General features: G+C 46.8%; 1 long non-coding RNA gene across 1 annotated transcript; it reads right to left on the bottom strand.

Moving 5' to 3' along the window:
* Positions 1 to 1,820: 1,820 nt before the first annotated feature.
* Positions 1,821 to 12,973, bottom strand: LOC145530292 (uncharacterized). The gene is made up of 3 exons (XR_014071640.1): positions 12,666 to 12,973; positions 11,096 to 11,294; positions 1,821 to 2,025 (listed from the first exon to the last, which is right to left on the bottom strand). It is a non-coding gene; the product is annotated as an uncharacterized LOC145530292 (long non-coding RNA).
* Positions 12,974 to 14,285: the final 1,312 nt, after the last annotated feature.

Consider the following 14,285-nt stretch of genomic DNA (forward strand, 5'->3'; position numbering starts at 1 on the left):
ACATATACACAGTGGAATATTCGTCAGCTATTAAAAGAACACATTTGAGTCAGTTCTTATGAGGTGGATGAACCTGGAGCCTATTATACAGAGTGAAGTCAGAAAGAGAAAAACAGATACTCTATATTAACACACACACAAACACATACACACACACACACACACACACATATATGGAATTTAGAAAGCTGGTGCTGGACTAAGCAGCAAAGGAGACACAGACATTAAAAACACACACACACACACACACACACACACACACACATATATGGAATTTAGAAAGCTGGTGCTGGACTAAGCAGCAAAGGAGACACAGACATTAAGAACAGAGTTTTGGACTCGGTGGGAGAAGGTGAGGGTGGGATGATTTGAAAGAATAGCATTGAAACATATACATTAGCACATGTGAAATAGATGACCAGGGTGAGTTCGATGCATGAAGCAGGGCACCCAAAGCTGGTGCTCTGGGACAACCTGGAGGGATGGGGTGGGAAGCAAGGTGGGAGGGGTTTCAGGATGGGAGGACACATACATACCTGTGGCCGATTCCTGTTGATGTTTGGCAAAAACATTCATAATATTGTAAAGAAATTATCCTCCAATTAAAATAAATTAATTAATTAAAAAATAAAGTATTTTTGGTGTGAATGAATGCTGCATTTCTCAAATGTCTTTTCTGCATCGTAAGGAGACTATCATGATATTTATCCTTAGTTTTATTGACATGATGAATCATATTTCTGGATTTCCTATATTGAACCACACTGGCACTCCTGGAATCAACAACTTTTGCTCACAATGTATTATCTGTAATATATTGTTGGATTCTATTTGCCTAGATATTTCTTTAATACTTTCATATCAATATTGATAAGTGAAATTGATCTGTTGTTCTAAATTTTTAGAAAATCTTTGTCAGATTTTCAAATTGGCAATATTTTTGGCTAAATAAATAGTTGGAAGATTTTTCTTTCTCTGCTATAGCACTAAAATTATCTGGTTTTTAAAGGTTTGCTCAAATTCCCCTCAGAAGCCATTTGGGCTTGAAGTTCTTTTAGGGTACTATTGGGGGGAATTGTAGTTCCTTTCTCTATTAATTCTGTGATAATTGGTTTATTCAGTGTTTTGAAGAAAGGGGGCCACTTATGATGAGTTATGACCTGTAGGAATTGAAGAAAGAAATACAGATATTCTTTGTAGCTCAGGAACCATGGATACTGGTTTTATTGACATATGATTTTGATTTATGCCTTGAACACTTGGTAAGAAAAAATAGTCTTCCTCACAGCTTGCATTAAAACTTCTTGGAATTAGAATGTTGTTAATAATATATTGTGAGATAGATAGTGGTCTCTAAGACCTTTCTTTGCTTGGGAACAAAAATTTATATGAATATATGGGTGTGTACCTATCACAGAAGAGCTAGGATCCCCAAATCACCAGTTGCATATTTCAATTTCATGTCATTTCAAGAGTTAGACTAAAGTGTAAAGCTTTCAATTTTGGTTAAAATCTCCAGTAGAATTAATAATTCATTAAAATGAATTTTTAACTCTTTGGTTGGCATTTTCCAAATGAGGATGGCTTAATTTGGTTTGGGTTTGCAATTCTGTGATGAGAGGAACTTCATGAGACTTTAAGTGCTATTTCTCTCAATTTTGCTCTTAAAAAATTACAATCCTCCACTCTTATCCCTTGCTAACTTTTTTCTCTAGATAATATTTTCCACTAGAACTTTGGGGAACTAAGCAGATGCATTTTGATTCCTTTGTCCAACTAATGACTTGTTTCTGGACAGAAAAATGTTACCATCAACAGAATTTTTTTTTTTTAATATCATACAGTTTTGTTCAGGCCAGCAGTGTGGGATGGGGATTTTGTCTTTGGATTTGCCAAGATGTTTATGCAGCAGGAATGTTACTTATGTAAGCCTGGAAGTGCTCCTGATGGGCTCCACTCCCTCTCCCATCTCAGCTTTTTTTCATTAAGAAGTTGATCTTCCTTTCATGTTGCCACATTAAGTGGCTAAAAAGAAAAGAATCGAAGAATATTTTACTGTACAAACTAACTGTCACAAAACATCCATTTGGTTAAAGGAACCACAAAAAGTTCTGGAAAACTGGGCTGCAAATAGTTTTGGTTCCTTTTGGCTAGGCCCTTAACTCACTTCCTATTGCCACCCCTCCTCACCCCCCACCAGCAATGATCAAATTAATTCAGATTTGGGAAAAAAATAAAATATTTTTAAAATGAAAGACAAAAAACAAGTACAGAAATAAAACATACTCTTTTACATTTTTGGGGGATAATGCAGATTAATTTCTATGTAACAGAAAAATGTAAAGTGAGGGGAAATCATAAATGTAAACATTAATAAACCATATTATAAATGAAATCTACATTACAATTGTGAGAAACTAATGCAATATAGGACTAGATTAACCTTGACACAGGTAAATAAATATCTATACACTTTAATAACTAATCAACAAAACTTGTTGAAAACAATAGGGCATCTGGGGGTGAAAACAGAGATGACTGTGAAAGCGATGAGGCCACACTCCCAACCCTCCCTTGCTTACCTCATCCTCCCACTTTTCCATGTGTGCTGCCCAATGAGTCAGTCAAGATGATAAACTTCAATGATTTTAAGCAGATGTGTGTGAACACTCCTTGATAAAAGCATGCCAGGACTCTGTACCAGTCGGGACTAGCACCTGCCCCCTCAATAATACAACAGTCTCTCATCTAAGGAGGTGATACCTCCAGGTTACACTCACACTCAGAGAGGTACCCCTTCTCTGGGGACCTCTGTGATATCAACAGCTCAGAGGGGAGATATTCTTCACTGAGGAGACCCTGAGGATGGGTCTTGAGGTATTGGTAGGAATTTACCTTCTGCCCATGGCTCTATGAAGAAATCAGTGAACTAAGATGGACTGGAATGGGAGAATTTAACTCAGATGACCATTACATCGACTACTATGGGCAACAACCCCTTAGAAGAAATGGAGTAGCCATCATAGTCAACAAAAGAGTCCGAAATACAGAACTTGGGTGTAATCTCAAAAACGACAGAATGATCTCTGTTCGTTTCCAAGGCAAACCTTCAATATCATGGTAATTCAAGTCTATGCTCTGAACAATAATGCTGAAGAAGCTGAAGTCGAACGGTTCTATGAAGACCTACAAGACTTCTAGAACTAACACACAAAAAAGATATCCTTTGCATTGTAGGGGACTAGAATGCAAAAGTAGGAAGTCAAGAAACACCTGGAGTAACAGGCAAATTTGGCCTTGGAGTAAGAATGAAGCAGGGCAAAGACTAACAGAGTTTTGCCAAGAGAACGCACTGGTCATAGCAAACACCCTCTTCCAACATCACAAGAGAAGACTCTACACATGGACATCACCAGATGGTCAACACTGAAATCAGATTGATTATATTCTTTGCAGCCAAAGATGGAGAAGCTCTGTACAGTCAGCAAAAACAAGACTGGGAGCTGACTGTGGCTCAGATCATAAACTCCTTATTGCAAAAATCAGACTTAAATTGAAGAAAGTAGGGAAAACCACTAGACCATTCAGGTATGACCTAAATCAAATCCCTTACGATTATACAGTGGAAGTGAGAAATACATTCAAAGGATTAGATCTGATAGACAGAGTGCCTAATAAACTATGGACAGAGGTTCATGACATTGTACAGAAGACAGGGACCAAGACCACCCTCAAGAAAAAGAAATGCATAAAAGCAAAATGGCTCTCTGAGGAGGCCTTACAAATAGCTGTGAAAAGATGAGAAGTGAAAAGCAAAGGCGAAAAGGAAAGATATTCCCATTTGAATGCAGAGTTCCAAAGAATAGCAAGGAGAGATAAGAAAGCCTTCCTCAGTGAAAACTGCAAAGAAATAGAGGAAAACAATAGAATGGGAAAGACTAGAGATCTCTTCAAGAAAATTAGAGATACCAAGGGAAAATTTCCTGCAAAGATGGGCTCAATAAAGGACAGAAATGGTATGGACCGAACAGAAGCTGACGATATTAAGAAGAGGTGGCAAGAATACACAGAAAACTACACAAAAAAGATCTTCATGACCCAGATAATCATGATGGTGTGATCATTTGTCTAGAGCCAGACATCCTGGGATGCAAAGTCAAGTGGACCTTAGGAAGCATCACTACAAACAAAGCTAGTGGAGGTGATGGAATTCCAGTTGAGCTATTTCAAATCCTAAAAGATGATGGGGTGAAAGTGTTGCACTCAATATGCCAGCAAATTTGGAAAACTCAGCAGTGGCCACAGGACTGGAAAAGGTCAGTTTTCATTTCAATCCCAAAGAAGGGCACTGCCAAAGAATGCTCAAACTACTGCACAATTGCACTCATCTCACACGCTAGTAAAGTAATGATCAAAATTCTCCAAGCCAGGCTCCAACAGTATGTGAACTGTGAACTTCCAGATGTTCAAGCTTGTTTTAGAAAAGGCAGACGAACCAGAGATCAAATTGCCAGCATCCACTGAATTATTGAAAAAGCAAGAGAGTTCCAGAAAAACATCTACTTCTGCTTTATTGACTATGCCAAAGCCTTTGACTGTGTGGATCACCACAAACTGTGGAAAATTCTTAAAGAGATGGGAATACCAGGCCACCTGACCTGCCTCTTGAGAAATCTGTATGCAGGTCAGGAAGCAACAGTTAAAACTGGACATGGAACAACAGACTGGGTCCAAATAGGGAAAGGAGTACGTCAAGGCTATATATTGTCACCCTGCTTATTTAACTTATATGCAGAGTACATCATGAGAAACACTAGGCTTGATGAAGCACAAGCTGGAATCAAGATTGCTGGGAGAAATATCAATAACCTCAGATATGCAGATGACACCACCCTTATGGCAGAAATTGAAGAACTAAAGAGCCTCTTGATAAAGGTGAAAGAGGAGAGTGAAAAAGCTGGCTTAAAACTCAACATTCAGAAAACTAAGATCATGGCATCTGGTCCCATCACTTCATGGCAAATAGATGGGGAAACAGTGGAAACAGTGATAGGCTTTATTTTGGGGGGGTTCAAAATCACTGCAGGTGGTGACTGTAGCCGTGAATTTAAAAGACGCTTACTCTTTGGAAGAAAAGTTATGACCAACCTAGACAGCATATTAAAAAGCAGAGACATTATTTTGCCAACAAAGGTCTGTCTAGTTAAGGCTATGGTTTTTCTGGTAGTCATGTATGGACGTGAGAGTTGGACTGTAAAGAAAGCTGTGTGAAGAAGAATTGATGCTTTTGAACTGTGGTGTTGGAAAAGACTCTTGAGAGTCCCTTGGACTGCAAGGAGATCAAACCAGTCATTCCTAAAGGAAATCAGTCCCGAATATTCATTGGAAGGACCGTTGCTGAAGCTGAAACTTCAATACTTTGGCCACCTGATGTGAAGAACTGACTCATTTTAAAAGACCTTGATGCTGGGAAAGATTGAAGGCGGGAGGAGAAGGGGATGACAGAGGATGAGGTGGTTGGATGGCATAACTGATGGATATGAATTTGGGTAAACTCCAGGAGTTGGTGATGGACAGGGAGGCCTGGCATGCTGCAGTCTGACATGCGTGAGCAACTGAACAGAACTGAACATGGCTCTGTGAACCTTCTGGATGAATGTTGGGACCAAGGCTCTAGGCTGACATGGTTTTCACACAGACAGCAATGAGGATGAGGCCATAATCTTGAAACATTACCAATCTTTTTCAGTGTCAATCATTGGAAAAAAGATGGAACTTCAGCCTGAAACATCAAGATTAAGGGACAGAGGACCTATTTTCTCTTTCTCATTAATTCCTCCAATACATTTTGAGCAGACAGGGACTGACAGGGTTGCCATATAGAGCTGAGAAGTTTGCATCTTGCAAAAGGGTCCTTTATCCAGGGGACACCACCCACATGGTAGATATCATAGTCTGCACACTTCTTGTGCCAGTTTTCCGAAGGATGCAGGTATAGAATAAGAGATGCCTTTTTCCCAGCTGCACAAAAGTGTTACCTATGCTTGAGGTACAGTGTAGATGGTTCTCTGTGTTGGGAATCCCAAAAAGCATGGGATACAACAGAGGGGTCTAAGATGGTGAAGACCAAGGGAAGAGGAGGGCGCTGGCCCCCAGGACCATGCCTCTAAACAAGCCACATCATATAGGCCATACTGTTTGCAGAAATGTGATCCAACGCAAATACAGTATGAGCCACAAATGCAAGGCATATATCTCATTTCAAATTTTCTGTTAGTTACATTTTAAAAAGCAAAGCAACCAGATAAAATTAATTTTAACAGTAGAATTTGTTTAAACCAGTATGTCCAAAATATTATAATTCAACATATCATCAGTATAAAAATGATTAATGAGACATACCCATCTGAAAGCAGAGTTCCAAAGAACAGCAAGAGATAAGAAAGCCTTCTTAAGGGAACAATGCAAAGAAATAGAGGAAAACAATAAAACAGGAAAGACTAGAGAGCTCTTCAAGAAAATTAGAGATATCAAGGGAACATTTCATGCAAAGATGGGCTCAATAAAGGATAGGAAGGGTATGGGCCTAACAGAAGCAAAAGATATTAAGAAGAAGTGGCAAGAATACACAGAAGAACTACACAAAAAAGATTTTAATGACCCAGATAACCATGATGGTGTGATCATTCATCTAGAGCCAGACTTCTGGAGTGCATCGTCAAGTAGGCCTTAGGAAGCATCACTATGAACAAAGTTAGTGGAGATGATGGAATTGCAGCTGAGCTACTTCAAAACTTCAAAGATGATGCTGTTAAAGTGCACTCGGTATGTCAGTAAATTTGGAAAACTCAGCAGTGGCCACAGGACTGGAAAAGGTCAGCTTTCATTCCAATGCCAAAGAATGTTCAAACTGCTGCACAATTGCACTCATTTCATGCATTAGCAAAGTAATGCTCAATATTCTCCATCTAGGTTTCAACAGTACATGAACTGAGAACTTCCAAATGTTCAAGCTGGATTTGGAAAAGGCAGAGGAACAAATTGCCAATATTTGTTGGATCATGGAAAAAGCAAGAAAATTCCAGAAAAAACATCTACTTCTGCTTCATTGACTATGCTAAAGCCTTTGACTATGTGGATCACAACAAACTGTGGAAAATTCTTCAAGCGATGGGAATACCAGAACACCTTACCTGCCTTCTGAGAAACCTGTATGCAGGTCAAGAAGCAACAGTTAGGACCAGACATGGAACAACAGACTGGTTCCAAATTGGGAAAAGAGTAAGTCAAGGCTGTATATTGTTACCCTGCATATTTAACTTCTATGCAGAGTACATCATGCAGAATTCTGGGCTGGATGAAGCACAAGCTGGAATCAAGATCGCCGGGGGAAATATCAATAACCTTATATATGCAGATGACACCACCCTTATGGCAGAAAGTGAAGAACTAAAGAGCCTCTTGATAAAGGTGAAAGAGGAGAGTGAAAAAGATGGCTTAAAACTCAACTTTCAAAACACTAAGATCATGGCATCCAGTCCCATCACTTCATGGGAAATAGATGGGGAAACAACGGAAACAGTGACAGACTTTATTTTCTTGGACTCCAAAATCACTCTGATGGTTACTGCAGCCATGGAATTAAAAGACGTTTGCTCCTTGTAAGGAAAGCTATACAAACTGAGACAGTGTATTAAAAAGCAGAGATAGTTCTTTGCCAACAAAGGTCCGTCTAGTCAAGGCTATGGTTTTTCCAGTGGTCATGTATGGATGGGAGAGTTGGACGGTGAAGAAAGCTGAGAGCCACAGAATTGATGCTTTTGAACTGAAGTGTTGAAGAAGACTCTTGAGAGTCCCTTGGACAGCAAGGAGATCCAACCAGTCCATCCTAAAGAAATCAATCCTGAATATTCATCCGAAGAACTGATGCTGAAGCTGAAGCTCCAATACTTTGGCCACCTGATGTGAAGAACTGACTCCTTGGAAAAGACCTGATGCTGGGAAAGATTGACGGCTGGAGGAGAAAGGGACAACAGAGGATGAGATGGTTGGATGGCATCACCGACTCCATGGACATGAGTTTGAGTAACCTCCGGGAGGTGGTGAAGGACAGGGACACCTGGTGTGCTGCAGTCCATGGGGTGGTAAAGAGCTGGACACGACTGTGCAACTGAACAAAGAAATAAATGAGATATCTTACACTCGTTTTTTTCACTAAGTCTTTGAAATCCAGTGTGGATTTATACTTTCAGCACATCTTAATCACTATCAGCCACGTTTTAAGGGCTCAGTAGCCTCCTGTGGCCAGTGGCTCCCATATACAAGAAAGCAGCTCCAGAATCTTGCTGGCGACCATCTGATCCTCTGCCTGGCCAGAGGGTGAGACCTCCCTCCCGGGCGCAGTCAAGCCTGGCTGTGCGTCTCCGAAGGACTGGAACTGTGGATGGGCCTGTGGGTTCCAAAGCAGGACAAGAAGGCAAGAGCCCCAATTCCCCTTGTTGTCACCCCCTCAGTCACTTTTCCTGCAGCCCAAGGCCTGGGGAATGGGACTCAGGGAGTGAGCATTTGTGGATCTGCAAGGCATTCAGACCCAGTGTCATTCTCATCAGAGGAAGGGACCGCAGACCATGCTTCGAGGAGCCACATGGATGAGCAAATCCAGAGAAACGGGGAGCCCAGGGCTGGGTGGCCTCCCTGCAAAACATGAATGCAGATCGTGGTCACAGCTGCCACCACCACGTCCTCGGCTGGCTCTTGGCACTGGCGCTTGTCTCCATGGCAGGCACTCACTCTGTGGAAGGTAGGGATTAGCACCCTGCTTTGTGAGGAGGAAACGGAGATTGAGAAACACAAGTGTCCAGAGCCTCACAGCCAGGGCAGCCAGGCTGCAGAGCTTCTCCCGGGCTACCAGCTACTGGACACAGGAGGTGGTGCCATCCACAGGGTTCAGATCCACGGGTCAAGGTAGGCTCGGTGACCCTGTTACCCCACAGTGCAGCCTCATTCACATAGCTTGCGAGAATGAACTGAGGCCCAGGTTCAGACTGCTGTGTGTGAGATGGTCCCCACCGTTCCCCGACCTTCATCCCATAGACTGAAAGGGAGCAGCAGGTGGAGTCTGTGTCCATTCACCCCAGGGCTCATTTGCAACATGGGAGGCAGGAACAAGGTGCTTTGTCCCTGGCCAGATGTGGGGAAGACCTCAGCGGTCACCTCAAGCAAGTCACTAGGGATGAGGCGCAGCCTGAGAAGGAGTGAACGGACCACAGGAAGAAGAGTGGAAGGGGCGTGTGTGTGTGTGTGTGTGTGTGTGTGTGTGTGTGTGTGTGTGTGTGTGTGTTTGTGTGTGTAAGAGAGAGAGCCACGGGTGAGGAGCACAGGCAGACACACGGTGAGTAAGAGGGTGTGAGGCAGAGACAAGGGCTCCGGGAAGGGCAGGGGGCGCCCAGCAGAGCCCTCGGAGTTGAGGCTTAGGGAAGAGATGGAAGAATTACACAAGGCTGAGAAAGGATCCGGGTGAGAACGGTGATGGGTGGTTCTATCCGCGGCCAGAACCAGAGCCCTGAGTGCAGAAGCCTGTACCCGTAAGAACTTCCTGGCGGACCTGATCAGAAATGACATGACCCGAGGGGTATGTAAACCTGTGCAGGGTGACATCTTGGCCGAGATTAGAGATGACTGGGGCCTCAATGAGACGTCCTTGCTGGCGTGGGGTGCTGACTTCAGCAAGAGAGCAAGAAAAGGCACAAAGAAGGAGAGCTGCCGTCGTCTTGAAAAGCTCTGTGTATGTCTTTTTACGCACTTAAAGGTAATAAGAGAAAGATTTGTGTGATGAAAATTACAAAATGCTCATCAAAGAAATCAAAGAAGACCTACGTAAAGGAAGAAATATCTGTGCTCATGGATTGGAAGACTCAGCAGAGTAAAAATGTCAATTCTAGCCAAGCTGGTAATGGGTTCGGTGCAATTCCCACAAAAAACTCAGCAAGGTTTCTGCAGACACAGAAAAGCCAATCGTAAAATTCACATGGAAAGGGCAGCGCTCTAGAAAACAATCTTGACAAAGAAGAGTGGAATGGGAGGCATCACTCGCAAGCCTTACCAAGGCTTACAACAGAGGGACAGTCCTCACGCCAGTGTGGTGCTGGCCACGGAACAGAAAGGCGGCCCCGGCACCGGACGTTCCTTGACCCGTGAGTGCTGACCCATGCAGTGGGTTCCGGAGTCTCTCCTCCCTCTCCTCCTCCCCAGGAGGTCTAATTCTGGTGGGAGTTTCTGCATCACCCCAGCTTGGGGTGGGTGAGCTGGGCGGCACGCCAGCCTTCCCGCCCGTCCTCTCTGCACGTGACACCCCTGTCACCTCTGTGGGCCGGGGCCTCCATCCACCCCTCAGAAGAACGAGGCCCATGTCCACGCTGCTGACCTCGCAGTTACCTCCACAGCCTTCCTGGGAGCCCAGGAGGGCTGCGGATGCCCCAGGGCTGCTCTGGCTCTGGAGAGGGCAGCAGGCGCCACCTCGCCTCCTCCCCAGCCTCCTCCAGCACTCTGTCCCTCTCTCTGGCCACCAGACGGGCCTCCTCACAACGACCACGTCCCGGAGGTAGGTGGGAGGTAGGGCACACAGCCCCTGGCCTGGAATCCCTCAATCCATGGGGGTGTCTCTCCCTGGACCCTGGGGAGGCGGGTGAGCCATCCTACAGTCCAGGGATGTTCTTGAACCCCCTGGGATGCCCTCCTACCCTCTTCCCATCTGCTCTGGGTAAACTCTCTACTCTGAGTCTTCCTGGGGCAGAGCCTGGTGCTTTGCTTCTGAGAGCAGAGTTTGCATCACCAGGTGAGTCTTCCCCTCCTGGGCCTCAGTGGACCCTTGTGGGTCCTCCTTCCCCAGGAAGTCGGTCTCAGCCCAAGGTCGGGCTCGAATGGAGGACATGCTGCAGGTACACAGGGATGGCCGAGGAGGACGATGGCCAGCCACACGTCTCCTGTGCATTCTCGCCTGCGCACCCCTGCGGGGACCTCCTTGGGGAGAGGAGAACCGTCTTTGCTCCGGCAGGTGGATGGAGCACAGAGTGGGCACAAGTTCTGTCTCACTCACCTTGCAGTCACAAGGCTGCTTCCCCAGGCCTGGAGCGGCACGGGCACCCTGGAGCCCGAGGCAGGCCCGCGGCTGCCTGGAGTGTGACAGCAGATTCCCTGAGAAGTGCTTCGGGTTGAGGTCTGAGGATGAGCAGGACTTGACAGGTGCCCAAGGTTGGAAGGGGCTCCAGGAAGAGAAGACAGCCTGGCTGAAGGCCCTGGGACAAGAAGGAGGGACTGATAGAGGTGCCAGGAGAGGCTAGGGAACAGGCGAGGTGCCCTGCAGCCCATGGCAGGGATTCAGTCTTTATTTCAGTGTCTTTTGTCTCATGCATAGAACTTAAAGTGAGGGTAGAGGGTCCTGAACTCTTATCTGAAGTCCTTCCATTGCCCCAACTTCTCACAACTCACCTGGGCCCATGGCAGGTGCTCAGCCAATGCTGAGACCACTAAGTTATGGGGGCTTTGACTTGGAGCCCCTTTCATCTAGCTGATAGGAAAATGGAGGCACAGTGGGGTGAAGGGTCTTGGTGAAAGTGGATTTAACCCTGTTCTTATCCCCTTATCTGATAAGAGTTCTTCACTTATCCTCCAGATCCCAACCCCAGCACCACTATATACTATCACATGGCTCTGTGGCCTGGCGTGGCTGCTTCCGCTCTGGGGGAAGGATGTAACCAAGGCCAAAGCAGTCACCACAGTGCATTGGCTGGACATCATGACTGGCTCAGGGATGGACACATGGACAAATTCAAGCCAAATCCAAGTAGCCTAAAAACTTGTTTGCAGTGTGTGATGTATAGCCCTAGAACTGCTGAAAGGCTATTCCTTGGAAAAATCTGTCTGAGAGCGAAACCGAGTCAAAGAAAGCTAAGTGAGTGAGTGACAGTTCCTTGAGGCCTTATGAGAGCACCTGGATCCATCTATGCCTGAAGCTGTGCCTTGAATTTTTTTAATTACATTCATCGATGTGTTTCCGTTTTTGCTTGAGATACTTTGGCTTGCGTTTCTGGTATCTGAATCTTACAAGTTCTGGCTAATTTAGCACCCCTGGCCAGGCCTCCTTTTCCTCATCCTCTTCTTAGCCAGTATAAAGAATGGAGCTTTCCTGAGGCTGTTCCCTAGCATGAAGCCCTTCCACTCACCTATGACCTCCAATCAAGGGGTTGTTGGTTGAAAGAAACTCGCTCTTTTTCATACAGCCCCTGGCCCTGCTGTTCTGCGCTTCTACCAGCATGGATCAGCCTCTCGCTGTGTGTAGGATACATTGCCAGTCTCTTTGGCCCTGTGCTTGCCCAGCCTCAGAGCCCCAGCTCCTCTGGACCTTGCAGTTCAAAGGGCTTAAACTAAGAGAGGATAGATTCTGAGATCCCTCTGCCCGATTCTCCCCAGGGCCTCTCTGGTGGCTCTCAGGCCTGCCAGCGCGGCTAAGCTGTGAACACAAGCTGCTGGGGGCTGAGGAGGGTGATTTTTTCCAATGGCCTTTTCCAAGCTAGAAAGAACTGAAATATGAGCTCTCTCTCCTTTAACTTCCAGCAGAACTGGTGGTGCTCCAGCGCGCTGGGGGGCCCCTGACAGCACACACCCACCTCGGGAGAAAACATCCGCCAATGGAGGCAGAAGACAGCAGGGCCTTCCCGCGTGCGCATCAGAAAACAAGCCCTGCCAGCGGGTGGGCTCCACCACACTGCCGTCCTCAGCTGCTCTGGGGCTCTAGGAGAGGAATCTGACGTCTGGAAGCCTCAGTCCCTCTACCCATATTTGGACACACAGACTTCCTCTGCTGGTCATTGAGATGAAAAACGAAGTCGTCCACGTGGAGGGTTTTAACACGGTGTGGGTAGAGAGCAAACGAGCCAAGAAAGCGCGTTCAGCTCTCTCACCGCGTTTTGTAAATGATGACTAGGTAACAGCTGCGATCATTTATAGCACCGCGTATGCACGTCACGGGGGACTCGCTTGCTCACAGGAGCCTTTGTGCGGTAGGCACTTGTGAGCTCCACCTAGAAAGCGGCCTTACTGCCGCGTCAGGGCTGTGTCCGTGGGATCAGCCACGAGAGGAGAGAGTATCGCGTGTCTACTGCTACGGCTGCGGCGTCAGCCAGGAGAGAGGCTGTGTTAGGGCTGCCAGGCCAGCCAGGGGAGCATAAACGTGTCTGTAGTTCCTATGGCTCCTCGAGCCTTCTTCCGGCCTCTTAGCTCTTGCCTTGCCTACCCTGGGTTCCGCCAACAGTGTGAACAGCAACACAGGTGGTGCTGTGAGCAGGATGAAGAGCCATACGCACGGTGCCTATAGCCTGCTCAGATCTCTGTGAATTTTTGTAGCTGCAGCCGGCATGAGGCAGGTGCCGTCCTCACCCCCCTGGAATGGGGGCTGCCCACGGGGTCATTGGCAGCCCAGGTTGGCATGAGGGCAGCACACAGGGCTGGTGGCTTAGATGCCAACACGTAGGAAGGCTGGGCAGAGAACGGACATCATGGGCCAGCCTGGTTCATTTCGGGAGAGTCGGCCCTGAGCCTCCTGATGGGCCCTTAGTCTGGGGACCTGGTGCAGTGTGGGGCAAGGGGACTCTGGGAGGACGGGCACCCCCAGGAGGGGCGGGGCTGGGGTGGGGGGGCCGGTTCCCAGGCTCCCATCTGCAGATGCTCTCCTGGAGGAGGCCCCAGGGGCAGTAATGGCTCCGGGGCGGGGGGGGGGGGGCTGGAGCTGTTCTAAAAATAAAAACAACTGTCCATTTCAGGTGAGAGTCAAGACTTTGAAAGGAGAGAAAGCCCCCAAGGGCCCCAGGACATGTGCTATTAGGTGAAATAATTAAGAAAACCTGCCTGATCGCCCATAGAGACATAAATCATCCTGGGCCACTGGGGACCGGTACTCAGGGTCCAGCTCCTAATTCTTCACAGCTGTCCCCGCGAGACAGGCCTGGGGGTGCACAGGCCTTTTGGGGGCACGGGGAGCAGTGTGAGTCGGGAAGGGGACCCAGAGGCACAGAGGAGACGGAGAGGAAAAGGGAGACAGAGGCTCAGGGGGTGAGGCAGGATGGAGCGCTCGAGAGGGGACCCGTGGACGGGAGAGGATGTGAGATATGCAGATTGAGAGGACGAGGGAAGGTGAGAGGGTCTAGGCAGGTCTGCGCGGTCCTGCTCCGGAGCCCTCGGCCTGGCGCCTGCCTGCGGCCCCTGAGCCTGGGCGGCACAAGGCAGGCCGG

Source organism: Giraffa tippelskirchi, chromosome 12 (assembly GCF_054371585.1).
Source record: "Giraffa tippelskirchi isolate mGirTip1 chromosome 12, T2T-mGirTip1v1.2.pri, whole genome shotgun sequence".
Classification (NCBI taxonomy): domain Eukaryota; kingdom Metazoa; phylum Chordata; class Mammalia; order Artiodactyla; family Giraffidae; genus Giraffa; species Giraffa tippelskirchi.